Source organism: Curcuma longa, chromosome 12 (assembly GCF_044706935.1).
Source record: "Curcuma longa cultivar G26 ecotype Majalengka, Jawa Barat chromosome 12, ITB_CL_G26_1.1, whole genome shotgun sequence".
Taxonomy (NCBI): domain Eukaryota; kingdom Viridiplantae; phylum Streptophyta; class Magnoliopsida; order Zingiberales; family Zingiberaceae; genus Curcuma; species Curcuma longa.
This window is the reverse complement of record NC_133872.1, coordinates 9,400,340-9,415,858: the sequence shown is the minus strand read 5'-3', so window position 1 is coordinate 9,415,858 and position 15,519 is coordinate 9,400,340. Positions and strand designations below refer to the sequence as shown.

At 35.7% G+C, this 15,519-nt stretch overlaps 1 pseudogene; it reads left to right on the top strand.

Annotated features, from left to right (window-relative positions):
- Positions 1–10,450: 10,450 nt before the first annotated feature.
- Positions 10,451–13,918, top strand: LOC141842863 (uncharacterized; annotated as a pseudogene).
- The last annotated feature ends 1,601 nt before the right edge of the window (positions 13,919–15,519 follow it).

Genomic DNA, 15,519 nt, shown 5'->3' with positions numbered 1-15,519 from the left:
GTCTTTCTACCAAGTCCACCTGATTAGGACTTCCTTGCCTAATCCTCCAGATTAGGACTTTCTTGCCTAGCCTTAATTAAGACTTTTCCTGTTCTACTTGCACATTCATTTCAACTCATTAATCACACCACAACCTTAACTTGAACCCTATGCCATGATCAAAATATTAGTTCGATTATCTAGTGCTCCCTGCACCAACAAAATAGACTACAGTTAGGCTTAGGTTGCTTATTTGTTATATGCTAAGCTTGTAGGAACCAAGAGCTGGAAGCAAGACTGAGGAAGCATAAGAGAAGCAAATATAAGCAGTCGAATTGAATTCGAAGTTAACTCAGGTCAAACTTGGTTGAACTCATTTCGGGTGCCCGGATCATACTTCGAGTGCTCGGACAGTCCAGGCGTCCAGACCAAAAAGAATCGACCTCGATAAAGACTGATAGAACTGGATCAGATTGAATCGGTCTGGGGCACCCGAAAAGGGATCCGAGCGCCCGAAAGAGTCTTTATAAGGCCCCAATGTGCAAATTCAAGTAGGACCAATATTCTACTAATCTCTCATCCTACAGTGCTGCTGAACTTGAATGAAACCCTTCTCGTGTGATCGGGGAAGCTTTAGGAATGGTGCGCTGCGCTCAGGACTTCTAAATTGACTGATTCGAGAGTTTGCTTATTATTATCTTACTATTTTACTTACTATTTTCATTATATATTTGGCTGTAAGATGTATTTCTCGGGCTCCAGAAAGAGTTTCGAAAAAGAGACCGCTAGTGGACAGACACTTCCTGTACATAGGTCTTGGATATACTAACCCTGTGGGATTAGGAACCGATTAAATCTGTGGGTCTTGTTAGGCCTTGGATATACTAACCTTGGGGGGTTAGGAACCGATCAAATCCGTGGGTCTTGTTTGGTTTGTCTAATTCTGTTGCTAGCTTCTTTGATAGAATTAACGAATGAATGAGCTAGATTTATCCCCCTCTCTTGCACAAGTATCGGTCTTACAATTGGTATTAGAGCCAGACAGTTCTCGATAGCACTAATCGCCACGGGAGTAAGAAGGCATAGATGGAAGGGAAAAAAAGATCATATTTTAAAAGTTCATTTTAAATATCATATTATTTATTTTAAGTGCAGGGAGAGAAGATACTATAAAAATCAGTGTCCTACTCGTAAGACTCGGACAACACTAACAGTGGCAAAGTAGCAACCAATGCTAAGAGCTCAGAGAAACAAAGAGAATATTACGTGCTTCAAGTTCTAAAAGCATGGACACTACGAGAATCGATATCTAGAGAAGAAGATGAAGAAGAGTCAAATTTAAAATTAAGGGTTGCGATTTCGATAAATTTGTTAATTTACGAAAATGTCTTAGGGTTTTGCATGATAGATCTATTTCTATTTCAAACGTAGATAATTTTAAAAATTAAAATTTAATTTAATTAATGAAAAAATTAATTTAAAAAATTTAAATTTAAATTTTAAAATTTTAAAATTAACTAATTTGATAAATCTAAATAATTTTAAAATTTTAAAATTAATTAATTTAATAAAATTAAACATAGATAATTCTGAATATATTAATTTAATCAATCCAAACTCAAATAAATTAGAAGAAAAAATTAATTAATTTTAAAATTTTAATTAATAAAAATATAAATATAAATATAAAAAATTCAAACTTAGATGGTATGAATGATGAAAATTCAACTAACTTAAATAATTCAATCAATAAATCTATATTAAATAATAATTTAACTAATTTAAAATTTAAAAATTTAACAATTAATAATTAAAATTTAATTAATTTTGATAATCAAATTAATCTAGATATAATTTAAATAAATAAAAAATTAAATCAAATCTTTAACCCATTCAACTAAGATAATGATAAATTAAAAATTTTAAATTTAATTAATTTTATTTATCCAAAAATTATTAATAATTTAGTCAATAAAAATAAAATTAATAATTATCTAAATAAGTCTAATAATTTAAATTTAATTAATAATTTAGAATTAAATAATCAAGATAATCTTAATAATAAGATAAATTTTAAAATTAATAATTTAACTTCTAAAAATTTAAAATTAAAATTTAAAAATTCTTATAATAAATTTTTAAATTTTAAAAATACTAATTCAAAATTAAATACAAAATTTAAATTTAAATAATAAATTTAATTACCATCGTATACTTTTTAATTATGAAATAATGAATAATTATAAAAATTTAAAATTAAATATAAAAATTTTGAAATTAAATACCAAAATTTAAAAAAATAATAAAACTATCAATTTTAACGGATCAAAATTAAATTTTAAAAATTTATATTTAAATAATAAAATTAATTATCATTAAATTTCATTTAATTATTTAATTATGAAATATAACTTAATTCAAATCTAAAAATTAAATCCACAACTTGAAAAATTTTCAATAAAAATAAATTAATAATTCAAATAAGCATAACTCAAACACAAGTAAGGAAATTAAAATCCACAAACCTAATTATAACAAAATACTTATAATTATGAAATAAATTAATATAATATTACTCTTGAAAATAAAATTTTAATAAAATTCAAAATGGATCAAAATGGATTGACATATTCACGGATCTATAAGAAATATATTAAATCGAGAATTTGATACATTATTATAAATAAAAAAATTATTTGACTTGATTGACTCATACATACTTGTCATGTACATACAAATACTTTATTATTTATGCACATTAAATGTCATGTCATTCATGTTGAATTGTTGATTAACTATAATAGTTAGTTAAGGATATATGATTGTTTGACACTTGCCCAATATAGTATTAAGGTGGAGCGAGATGATAGTGTTGGTGTAAGGAACACTAGTCTGTCCCAGAGTTTCGATGTTTGACAATACACCTAGGTCTGATCTGTTTGACCAAGGGTTGATCCAAACAGGACTTAATGTTTGGATCTGAATGAAGTCTAGTCAGGTCAAGGTTGACTAGAAGTCTAGCGAGAAGTCCTAATTGGTTAGACCGGGTAAGAGAAAGTCCTATTGGAGACTAGGCAAGAAATCCTAGTTGCAGGCTACGTAGGGAAAGTCCTAGGGAGAGGCTAGGTAGAGGAAGTCCTGATTTAGAAGATTGGGTAAGGGAGTCCTAGTTGGAGGATAGGTGATGGGGTGTTTTTGGGTTGTTAATTATTTTTATTTTTATTTTATTTATTTGTTTTATTTATATTGTCACTCACACCTTTCAAAATTAAAATTTATAATTAATCAAACTCCTAATTATCGCTCAAGTAATATAGTAGAGGTCCGGATCGTCTTTCATGGACTCAATGGTGAAAGTTGTCATAGACATATGGTGTGGGATTTTATTTGTTAATCATCCTTATTTATTTCTAACTATCTACATAATACACTTATTCACAATTTAACTCTACAATTAACAAAAGAATCCTAAATATACAAAATAGCAATTTTGGGATCCCTCATGTATCATAATTACAAATCATTCATACAACAACTTAATCTACATATCATAATAATAACCTATTACATGAATTTCATTAACCAAATTCAACATACAATATACAAATGTCATTCATACAACATGTACAACATACAATATAAATTCTACTCATGCACATACAATACAAAATATGTTCACACCAATTTATTTATAAACATGAATCAACTTTACAAAATTTCATTTACATGTGATCACAAACACTACACATCATATAACCAGCTAACATCATTTCCAAACAACTCTACACGTTCAACATCAACTATCTTTCTTTACATCATTTGCAACTAAATTTTCCATGGTTCAATTCATGATATAAATTCAATTCATTGCATTCATGGTTCAACATACAACACGAGTTACAAATTGATACTCAATCTTAAACAAACACCAATATCATATCATTCAACATGAATTATACAAATCTTACAATTGACCAACATAATTAACTCCATCTTATCCAAACATCATAACACACAGCAAAACATTTTCATATTAAAAGTTATACTACAACAACAACCGAAACATTCTCCACACAAATTCACCATAACAACAACAACTCAATTGATGTGCACATGGATCAAACAACCAAACCATCATATAATCGGTTTCAACCACTGCATACTATCCAATTATTCTATGATAAACTATGATTCCATTCATACTCAAGATCCAACAACAAAACACGACATTTAAAGCACATGGAATTAGAACAAGAACAAGTTATAATTCAAACCACACAAATGAACATGCTATAGCACACAACCAAAACATTCATGTGATACACATATGTACAGCACAAAATCAAACATGTGATACAACATCTCATGCAATTCAAATCGAAGCAAATAGTAAGAACAAGAATAATGGGGTTTTTTTGATGAATTGAATTTGCTAACAGAACTAATTAACTAGGGTTAGAGATTAGAGATTAGTTTCTTCCCTCAATCGACACCAAACTGAGGAGAAGAAAAGAGATCCGGATGGTGGAAGGGTGGTGTTCCCAGACCAACTCAGAACAGGGGCAACAAGCATGTCGGTGGAGTCATGCCAATAGGACAGTGGATTTCGTCGGGCAAACCGGTCACGGCGAGATTCAATCGGAGAAGACGAAGGTTCAGATCCATCCTCTACCCTTATCTCCTGCTGCAATCGTCTGCCCTTATCTCCTGCTACAAACGACAGAGAAGACCATCAGTAAACATCGGATTAAAATCCTTACCTTGCCTTATTCTAGTGACGACGGAGGTCGAAGCTGGCCGATGATCCCCTACTGCACTCCACAGACAAGGATTGAGGGATTCCCTGCTGCACTCCACAAACAAGGCCCAGCTATCAATCGAAACTTCTGTGGGCGCGGAGGAGAGGCTATCGTCGGCCACCGCTCATGGTAATCGATCACAGCAGTAGAGCCGACAGATAGGGAAGGGAAGGTAGATGGTCGGCACTAGTCGACCGCAGCTGCTGCCGCCGCTGCGCTGTGTTGATCGGAAAGAAGACGACAATTGGAGGTGATGGATGAAGGCGACGGGAGCTCGGATCGCGATCGAGGAAGGAGAAGGAGAAACAGTAGTCGTGATTTTTTGAGAAACAACAGTGCCAAGCCCCCCTTTCCTTTGTTGAATCGGCGAGTCTTTAAACGCGAATTAAACTGGTTCGTCGGCTTAATTCTAATTTTGACCGAATGAAATGGGCCGGATGAAATTGAAATGGGCCAGTTTAATTGGGTTGAAACTAGACCCATTTAACCTGATTTTTAACCTGATTGAGTCAAATTGAATTTCAATTTGAACCCGACTCGAATCAGGATTGATTTTTCTCCAAATTGAGCCTCCAAATATTATTGTCTTCATCCTAATTTTTTACAAAATAAAATACAACAAATTAATATCCATAAATTAATGAAAAATAAAAAAAATTCATTCAACATATAGATTAAGCTCAAAATCCAATTTATTGACATGAAATATGATCAAAACCATCCAAAATAACCCTAATTAATCCTATCAAAATGCTACTTATCACTAGGCAGTCCTTGTTGGAGGCTAGGAGAAGTCCTGATCTTGAGGATTAGGCAGGGTAAGTCCTGATTCGAGGTTAAGCAAGGGAAAGTCCAAATTAGATGTTTGGCAGGTGAGAAGTCTACCTATGGAAGTGACTAGTTCTAACTTGAGGTTAGGCAAGGGAAAGTCCAAACTGGATGTTTGGCAGGTGGGAAGTTTACCTATGAAAGTGACTAGTCCTAATAGGGAGTTAGGCACGGGTAAGCTAGTATGTTAGATCTATAATGTAAGACATAGGTAAGTCTAATAGGTTAGACGGACTACAAGTAAGCTTAGGTTGCTTGTTTGTATGCTGATCTTGTAGGGACTAGGAGCTGGAAGCAAGATGGAAGAAGCATAAGAGGCGCAAATAGAAGCAGCCGAACCAAGCCCTGGGTCAATTTAGATCAAACCCGAGTTGACTGGATCTGGGCGCTTAGATTTTATTCCAAGCGCATGGACAGTCCAGACACCCATGGAAGGTTCCAGGCACTTAGATCAAGAAGAATCAACCCGGATAGAGTTAGAAGAGATCAGATTGGATCGGATACAAGCACCCGGATAAGAATTCAGACGCTTGGAAGACTCTATATAAGGAGGCTAAACGCACACCACAAGAAGAGAACTTCTCTACGTCATACTCATCATCCTGCAGTGCTGTTGAATGCAAATGGAGCTAGGCTTGTGCAACTGGGAAAGTTCCAGAAGGAGTGCGCGCGCTCAAGACTTCCGGGTCAGACTACACGTGTTTGGTTTATTCTTTTTACATCTTACTTGTTTGCATTTATCTATATTATTATTTGGACTATAAGACGGGTTTCTCTGCCTCCGAATAAATGTCTGAAAAGGAGACCATTAGTGGACGGACACCTCCCGTACATAGGTCTTGGACATACTAACCCTAGGGGGTTAGGAACCAAGTAAATCTGCAAGTCCCATTGCATTGTTTTTTGATTCCGCTGCTAGTCTCTATAATAGAACGAACGAACGAAAACTACGAACGCGTTATTCAACCCCCCTCTAGCACGTCCTAACGATCCTACAAATAGTACATTAGGGAAGCTTCGTCTAAGTAGTCAAGTAGGATAAAAGTATCTTACTTGGTCTGCTTAGCTAAGTGAAACTAATTGAAGCTACCTCGCCACATCCTAGACTAGTTAGATTAGGGTTTCTCAAGAAGTAAGTTAAGGACATAATTTCTTAAAAATGCTTTGTCTAAGGAAGTGGTTATTGTTTCGATAACCAAGAAGGCCTCTGCCTCTTCACGACCTAGAAGTTGATTTTTGAATCTAACACAAGGTCAAACATACATTAAAACTTAATTTAAATCAATAAAGATAAAATTGATAAATTATCTTACAAAACTCATAAGACAACCCCTATATGTCATGTAATGACACACTTAGAATAGGTGAGTTGATAAGGATCATTAAATTACAAAGTTTTGAAAATATTTTTAAAAACTATTAAAATTATTTTTCTAAAATTATTTTTAAAAACTTGATATTTATTTAAAATTCATGCTTGCTGAGTGTACTAATACTATAAAGTTTTTAAAAACTTTTATATTTGAAAATTGGTTGACCAATACTTAGACACAGAACTCCTAGGTCAATACTATGTCTAGAACCCTAAGACACATAGACAGAAATTCCTTGTGGTCAACAAGGATGTCCTAAGGGAGTGTCTAGTTAAGGGGATGTCATTCTTGAAAGATCCTATTTTCAAAAGACTATTGAAAAAATTACTTGAAAAACCTTTTTGAAAATATTTTTTGAAAACTCAATGCTTTAAAAAATACTTTATAAATTTTTCTTCTGACTTAAAACAACCTCTAAAACATATAGAGAGCATACCTTATGGTCAACAAGGAGCCCTACGGAAGTGTCAGATCAAGAGGGAGGTCCAAATTGAAAGATTAATTAAATATTCATGTTTCAAAAAATATTTTAAAAATTATAAGTTATTTATTCTCTTAAGTTGAAGTAACTTCTAAGACACATAGGGAGTTTACTTTATAGTTAACAAGGAGTCCTAAGGAAGTGTCAGATTAAGAGAGAAATCCAAATTAAAATATAAACTAATTTTAAAAATTAATTTTTATAAATATTTAAAAAAATATTTGAAAAATACATTTCAAAATGATGTTCAAAATAATTTTAGAATTATTTTTTGATTTGGATCAACCCCTAAGACACACAAGGAGGTTACTTTATGGTTAATAAATAGTCTTAAGGACGTATCAAGTTAAGGGGAATATTTTGATTAAATGGATAATAAATAATTTTTCAAAAATCATCTACTTTAAAATATTTGAAAAACATATTTCAAAATTTATTTTAAAAACCTTTGAAAACCTTTGAAAAAATTATTTTTAAATCTACTATGGTCTTCCAAGAAATGACTAAATTAGGTTTTGATCGTAGGAAATACTTACATTGTTGGTGCAATACTTTTTGATGTATGAAAAGGGAAAAAATGGAACATAAGTTAAATAATCTAGAATTCTTCCAGATTATTAAAATATTGACTTATATTTAATTTAAAAAATTTTCAAATATCAAAAAGGGAGAGATTGTTGGTGTAGGGAGCATCAATCTGCCTCCAAAATTTTGATGTTTCACAATATACCTAGGTATAATCAGTTTGACCAAGGGTTAATCCAAACAGGACCTAAATTTAGATGTGAGTGAAGTTTAATCAGGTCGTAGTTGACCAGATGACTAGCAAGAAGTCTTAATCAGTTGGATCAGATAAGAAGAAGTCCTAGAGAGGCTAGGCAAGAGAAGTCTTAGTTAGAGGCTAGGCAGAAAAAGTCCTATTCGAAGGCTAGGCAATAGAAGTCCTAATGAATGAAGTTGGGCAAGAAGTCCTGGTGAGTGAAACTGGGCAATGATTACAGTCATTTTTATAATTTATTTTGGCTCAAATACTTAATATTTTTATCCTCTCATTGTTTAACTATTGAGTATTAACACATTTTATGAGTAGGAACTTATTTTGGACTATATTGTTTATTCTTACATATTTAAGGGTCTAATGTTTCTAATGTGTTTTTGTAGGATACTTAAAGAGCCATAAAGTTGGATCATTCAACTCGAGTCCGGTTCAGTGGAGATTGATTCATTCAACTTGAGTCTGGTTTAAGTCTTACTACTCCAGCCGGTTTAGGGTTTCAAAGGGGTTCAACGTAAAGAAGGGCTAGAGTATTCTCTCTCGGATCTGAGCTAGGAGCCGCTACCCTCACCGACCTTCATCCACCTCCATTTTCGTCACCATCTTCGAGCCGTCGGAGTGGGATTCTACCTTCGACGATTGGAGCTTCACTTGGAGGAGAAGAGGGATTCCCTTCTTCACCCGTATCATCTACGGGGGATTACATCAAAGCTGGGGATTCCTTCCTTCGCTGCATCCTTCGTTTCACTTCGCTTCCTTCACATCCACCTCCGGCTAGAGACGGAGAGAGATTCACTCTATTTCAATTTCTGAGCATAGATTCGATTTTGCATATTAACTGTTTGTTTAATTCCCTCTTACAGTATTTTGGATGTTGATTGTCATTAGTTTTTACTTGATTGGTTATTGATGCATTTGGTTATTTTGTTGATGTAATTCGTTCTTAATACTTTTGTATTAACAATTCCGTTTACAATGCTTGTGCTCTTTTCATTATTTAGATTCAGAATTTAGTACCCCCTTTGTCCAATCAAAAATCTTAATCTCCAATTGCCTAATAACCCTTAGGATTACCGTACACTGACTACAATCGTTGGGAGACGACTCGAGTGCCCTATACTATTTTAGTTGAGAGGATTCGGTATTAAACTAAGTTGAAGTGTTCATTTTAGATGACAAATCTGAGTCAAATCAATTTTTGGCGTTGTTGCTGAGGATTGATAGAGGTGTTAGGTAGTTCTAGATTATTCTTGTTCTTTGCTTTGAATTTTACTTGCCAGGGGTAAAACTATCCAATCAGTAAGACTCATTTTGACTCCGATTGACCCCAAACTTGGTAGGTTGATAGAAAATGGCCTAGGAAACAAATACTCACGGCCTTTGGCCAAATTCCTTCAATTAGACCACTTTTTTAATTTTTTTTTTCATTTTTCAATTTTATTTTCAATTACTTTTATTGCTGTGGTGGTCACAAAAATTAAAAAAATTATTTGGTACTTTAATTCCTTATTATACTTGAGTTTGTCCGGCACTGTTTCTATACCTATTTGGCTTGGTTGCTTGATTTCAAGTGAGACTAGAGTGCATGACAAGAACATCTGAGGAGCAATTACTTGAATACGATCCAGAGATTGACAGAACATTCCATACCTTACAAAGAGCCCAAAGGAATTCAGTGATCAGCAACATAACACTCAACAATAATAACAACTGAACTCTCAAAGAATTGGCAGTACCAGATGTTACTTATCAACCTTCTTGCATCCAATATCCTGAACTTGAAGTGGATTTTGAGCTTAGATTAGGGATAATTCATCTATTACCAAAGTTTTATGGCTTAGCTTGTGAGGATCCAAACAGACATTTACAGGAATTCTATGTGGTATGCTCAATAATGAAGCCTCAAACCATATCAGAGGAGGACATCAAACTCAGGGCATTTCCATTTTCATTGACAGACATGGCTAAGGATTGGTATTACTACCTTTCGCCAGGATCTTTACTAGTTGGAATGACATGAGGAGAATATTCTTGGATAAATTTTTTCCTGCATTAAGGACTACAGCAATTAGAAAAAGTATATGTGAAGTTCAATAAATGACTGGGAAACATTGTATGAGTATTGGGAGTGTTTTAAGAGACTCTGTGCAAGTTGCCCCTAGCACTAGATTGGTGAGCAACTATTGATCCAGTATTTCTATGAGGGATTGCTTCCATGGACAGGAGTATGATAGATGCTGCTAGTGGAGGAGCACTTGTCAATAAGACACCTTCTCAAGCCAGACAACTCATTGAAATTATGGCAGCTAATCATCAGCAGTTTGGGAGTCGACCTATGGCAACCAAGGGTGTGCACGAGATCCAAGCCTCTGTTGTTGAGCAGCCCCAGATAGAGAGTCGCTTGGATGGGATTGAAACACTTTTAAGACATATGGCTATTAATCAGACTCAACAATCAACTTCACATGCAGTTCAACCGATGCGAGTTTGTGGAATATGTGCTAGTGCATCATATCTGACCGACATCTGCCCCTCATTACATCCAAATGAAGGATTTCCTTTCCCAGATCAGGTGGTAGCAGCAAACATGTACCAGAACAGACCTCAATATCAACAGCTACAAAGACCACAGAATAACCCTATGTCCTCTACCTATAATCCTGGATGAAGAGATCACCCAAATATGAGATATGAAAATAACTTGGCACAGTAGCAACCCAACTTTATACAACAACAACCATTCCAGTTTTCAACAAACATTTAGAGGTTGTCAGGATTTCAGAATAATCCAATTCAGTATAAGCCTCTACAGGTCCAACATTCCAATCCTATTCTTGGACCAAGTCACTCAGACTCTTCCACATAAGAGCTGAAGGACATGATGCAACAACTTCTCTTACAACAATAAGCAACTAATTAGCAATATCAGCAACATCAACAGAGGAATGACACTGCTATTCAAAACTTGAAAAGACAGATGAGTCAGATGGCTACTACTCTCAGTCAACTTTAGTCTCAGGGGTCCAGTGAATTATCATCTCAGTCAATTCTGAATCCTAGGGGGAATGTGAGCGCTATTTCACTCCGAAGTGGTAAAACTATTTCAGACCCCATACTTCAGACATCTCCCATACTTTAGACACCTATCTCAGTTTTTGATCAAGATATGAAGCATGAACCATAAATAGAATCAAATCCATCAGTACCAGTGCCATTTCCCCAAAGAGCAGGATTTCCTAAGAAAAATGTTAATGTAGAAAAGGCACAAGATTTTCAAGAGTTAGTGGATATCTCTAGTAAGGTGGAAGTTAATATCCCTTTGTTGAAAGTTATCAAACACATTCCAAAATATGCTAAGTTTTTGAAGGATCTTTGTGTTCACAAAAGGAAACTCAAGGGTAATAAACTAGTGAATATGAGAAAGAATGTGTCAGCTCTGATTCAACCAATGCCCCCGAAGTGTAAAGATCTAGGAGTGTTCATTATACCATGTGTGATTGGAGAGTGCAGTTTTTCAAATGCTATGTTAGATCTTGGTGCATCCATCAATGTCATGCCAAAGTCTGTGTTCTTAACACTTGTTATTAGACCACTGCAACCTACTAGGATAATTATTCAATTAGCCAACCGCAGTTTAGCTCATCCAGCTGGTGTAATTGAAGACGTCTTAGTTAAGGTGAAGGATTTAATTTTCCCAGATGATTTCTACATTCTTGATATGGAGGGAGATACATCTTCAAGCTAGACTCCACTGATATTAGGAAGACCGTTCTTTAAGACTGCAAGGACAAAGATTGATGTGCATACAGGAACACTGACTATGGAGTTTGGGGACACAGTGGTATAGTATAGCATACTTGAAGCAATGAGGTACCCTGAAGAAGATCACTCACTTCTTAACATTGATATTTTTGATGAGTTAGAATGTGATGCAGATATCTCCTTGATTGAGATGGATATCGACTTTGAGGTAACAGATGATGAGTTCTATTGTATCACTGATGATATTTTTGATACTTGTGTAGGGATTTCTGTATTGGAAGTAGGTCCTGAAAAATTACTTCCATCCTTTGTTCAACCTCCAAAGTTGGAATTAAAGCCCCTACCAGATCACTTAAAGTATGTCTACTTGAGGAAAGAAGAGTTACCAATCATTATTGCCAAGAACTTAGAGGCAGATCAAGAGAAAAGACTGTTGAATCTTCTGAGGCAGTATCAGAAAGCCATAGGATGGACTATTGCAGATATTCCTTGCCTCATCCCCTCCTTCTATATGCATAAAATTTTCTTGGAGGAGGACAAGAACCCAGTAAGGCAACCACAGAGAAGACTGAATCCATTTCTTTCTGAAGTGGTGAAGAAAGAAATTCAAAAGTTGTTGCAAGCCGGTATTATTTATCCCATTTCAGATAGTCAGTGGATAATCCCAGTGCAAGTTGTGCCAAAGAAATCTGGGATGATAGTGATTTCTAGCAAGGACAATGAGATGATTTCCACTCGAGTTCCAAATAGTTGGAGGGTGTGCATAGATTACAGGAAGCTTATTCAGGCTACATGGAAGGATCATTTCTCGCTACCTTTTATTGATCAGATGTTGGAGAGACTAGCGGGAAAGACTCATTATTGCTTCCTGGATGGTTATTCTGGATATTATCAGATTTGTATAGCACCCAAGGAGCAAGAGAAGACTGTTGGTGCGGGAAGCATCCGACGATCGAACCTAAGTTTTGATTATGGCAAAGGGATTTAAAGTTAAGTCCATTTGTGATCTAACGGTTTGAATAAGTTTGTAGGAAAGTCCTAAGTGTACTTAGCAAAAGTCCTATCTGCGGTTAGGCAAGTGGAAAACCCTAGGGGGTGGTAACCCTAGATCATAGGGGTTGGTAACCCTATGCGGAAAGTCTTGGTGGATCGAGTGCTTCAGGCAAAAGTCATAGGGGGTGGTAACCCTAGGTGGAAAGTCCTGGTATCGCGAACCAAGTGGAGGACTGGACCAGCCGGGAAGCGGAAGTCCAGCAGAAAGTCCGGGAGCAAATGAGGCCTTTTGGGGAGAGCCTAAGAACAAAGCCATGAGGGCTTAGGCCCAAAGTGGACAATATCATGCCATTGTGGAGATACGAACATCCTTTTGGACCCAACAATTGGTATCAGAGCGAGGCCGCTCTTCACCGGACTAACCGCCGGATGAGCCATGATCCAGATCTAACCATGTGGGGACCCTCTGGAAAAATAAAGGAAGTAGTGGAGGCTCGGACCATGAGGGACATGGCAGCCGGACCATGAGGACATGGCAGCCGGACCATGAGGACATGGCAGCCGGACCATGAGAAATGACAGCCGAACCATGAGAAATGGTAGGGGAGCTTCCAGTGGTCCTTTGTTTGAGGGGGGGATTGTTAGGTTGTAAGGGTGCAAACATAGTCCCACATCTAAAACACATGGGAAAGATCATGGGTTTAAAGGATGGAAAGTATCTCCATTGGCATGAGGCCTTTTGGGGAGAGCCCAAGAACAAAACCATGAGGGCTTAGGCCCAAAGTGGACAATATCATGTCATTGTGGAGATGTGGACATTCTTTAGACCTAACAAAGACTACCTTCACATGCCCCTTCAGGACGTTTGCATTCAAACGTATGCCATTTGAACTTTGCAACGCTCCAGGTACATTTCAACGATGCATGATAAGCATTTTTGTAATTTTTTATAGCATTGCATGGAAGTATTTATGGATGATTTCACTGTGTATGGTTCATCATTTAATACATGTTTAGATAGTCTTTCTCGTGTTTTGCAAAGATGTGTGGAAACTGACCTTGTATTAAATTTTAAAAAATGTTATTTTATAGTTGAGCATTGTTGGGATGTATACTATAAGTCTAGCTTTTGTATGAACATCTATTTTAAAATAATTTTTAAATGAAAATCACTTTGGTCAAATGTTTGTATTTTATATTTTTTATATATTAATGCAATTGTCCAATTAATTTATATTGTAGATAACATGGTGTGTGGTGTCACACAGAAGATCATGTTATCAGTTACTTATAAATTATAAATAATAGCTCACAACTAAGAAGGATTGAGGCAAACCATTGGAATGGTTGTAATGTAATTGGTATTAGTTTATCTTGACTATAAAATTACACTAGTACACTTTGTGCGTATTGAGCAGGACCATTTGAGGTTGTTCGATTTATACTGACTATATAATCGAACTAAACCTCTGTTATTATAGATGTGTCTCCTCTTAATCCCAATATAATAATAAGCATATATACTTAGTATTTATTTTTTTAACTTATCAAAGGGTGAGATTTATTTTGTTAAATCAAGAGGCCCGATGAGTTGGGAGTTGGTGTTTTGAAATGAAATGCAAATTGAAATGGGAAGTGGATGAAAATTGCAAGTCACTGATCTACAAATAAAACTCTAAAACAAGTTATACCCTACTGCAAGCTCTAAACATCATCAAGGTAATTAAGTAAACAACTAAACTTGAAACGAAACTAGACTAAACTAAAGAGGAAACAATTCTAGCTTGCTAAACAATGATGCGAATTGACCTATCAGCTACAATTGACTAACACAATCAAATGCTTAAACTAACCAACAACAACTCTAATACATGGAGCTCAGATTGGCACGAACAGTGGTTGAAAATGGCACGAACAGTACATTTCTCAGCATTTCAGAGGTAAAGAAAATGGCAAGCTCAATTAGAGAATCTTGGCTAAACAATCTATGATGCAAAACAAAATCCAAGCAAACCAAGCATTAACCTAATGACCAATTCAACAAGATAACATCAACATTCTGAATTCAAAAGAAAACTAAGCTGTCGAACATCAAAAATTTCAGACTGTAAAAATCAGAAATGAAGGTAAAGAGCAGTAAATTCATCCATCCCTCATCTTCTTCTTCGATTCTCCTCAGCTCGGTGTCAACAAGCTCTTGGACCTCGTGGAAGCTTGAAAATGGTCCTTGGTGTGGTTTTCCTGCAACGCAGATACTGCTCAGCCCGAAGACACCCTCCTCGGGCAGAAACAGAGCTGGCGCAGGACTCGGAGATGGCAAAATCTGGATTCCAAGCTTCTTCCTTGCTCCGATTAGCTTTCTGATGATAAAGGAATGGTTGGAGAACCTCAGAGAACCCCTCTATTGGCTCGAACCTTCGGATTGCTCAGCCAATGGCCGGAGCACGCAGAAACCAGGTTGGCGCCGCCGGAAGACCCCCGACGAGCCTCCTCCAGCTGCCGGATTTCACCCAAAGAACCGGATTCGAA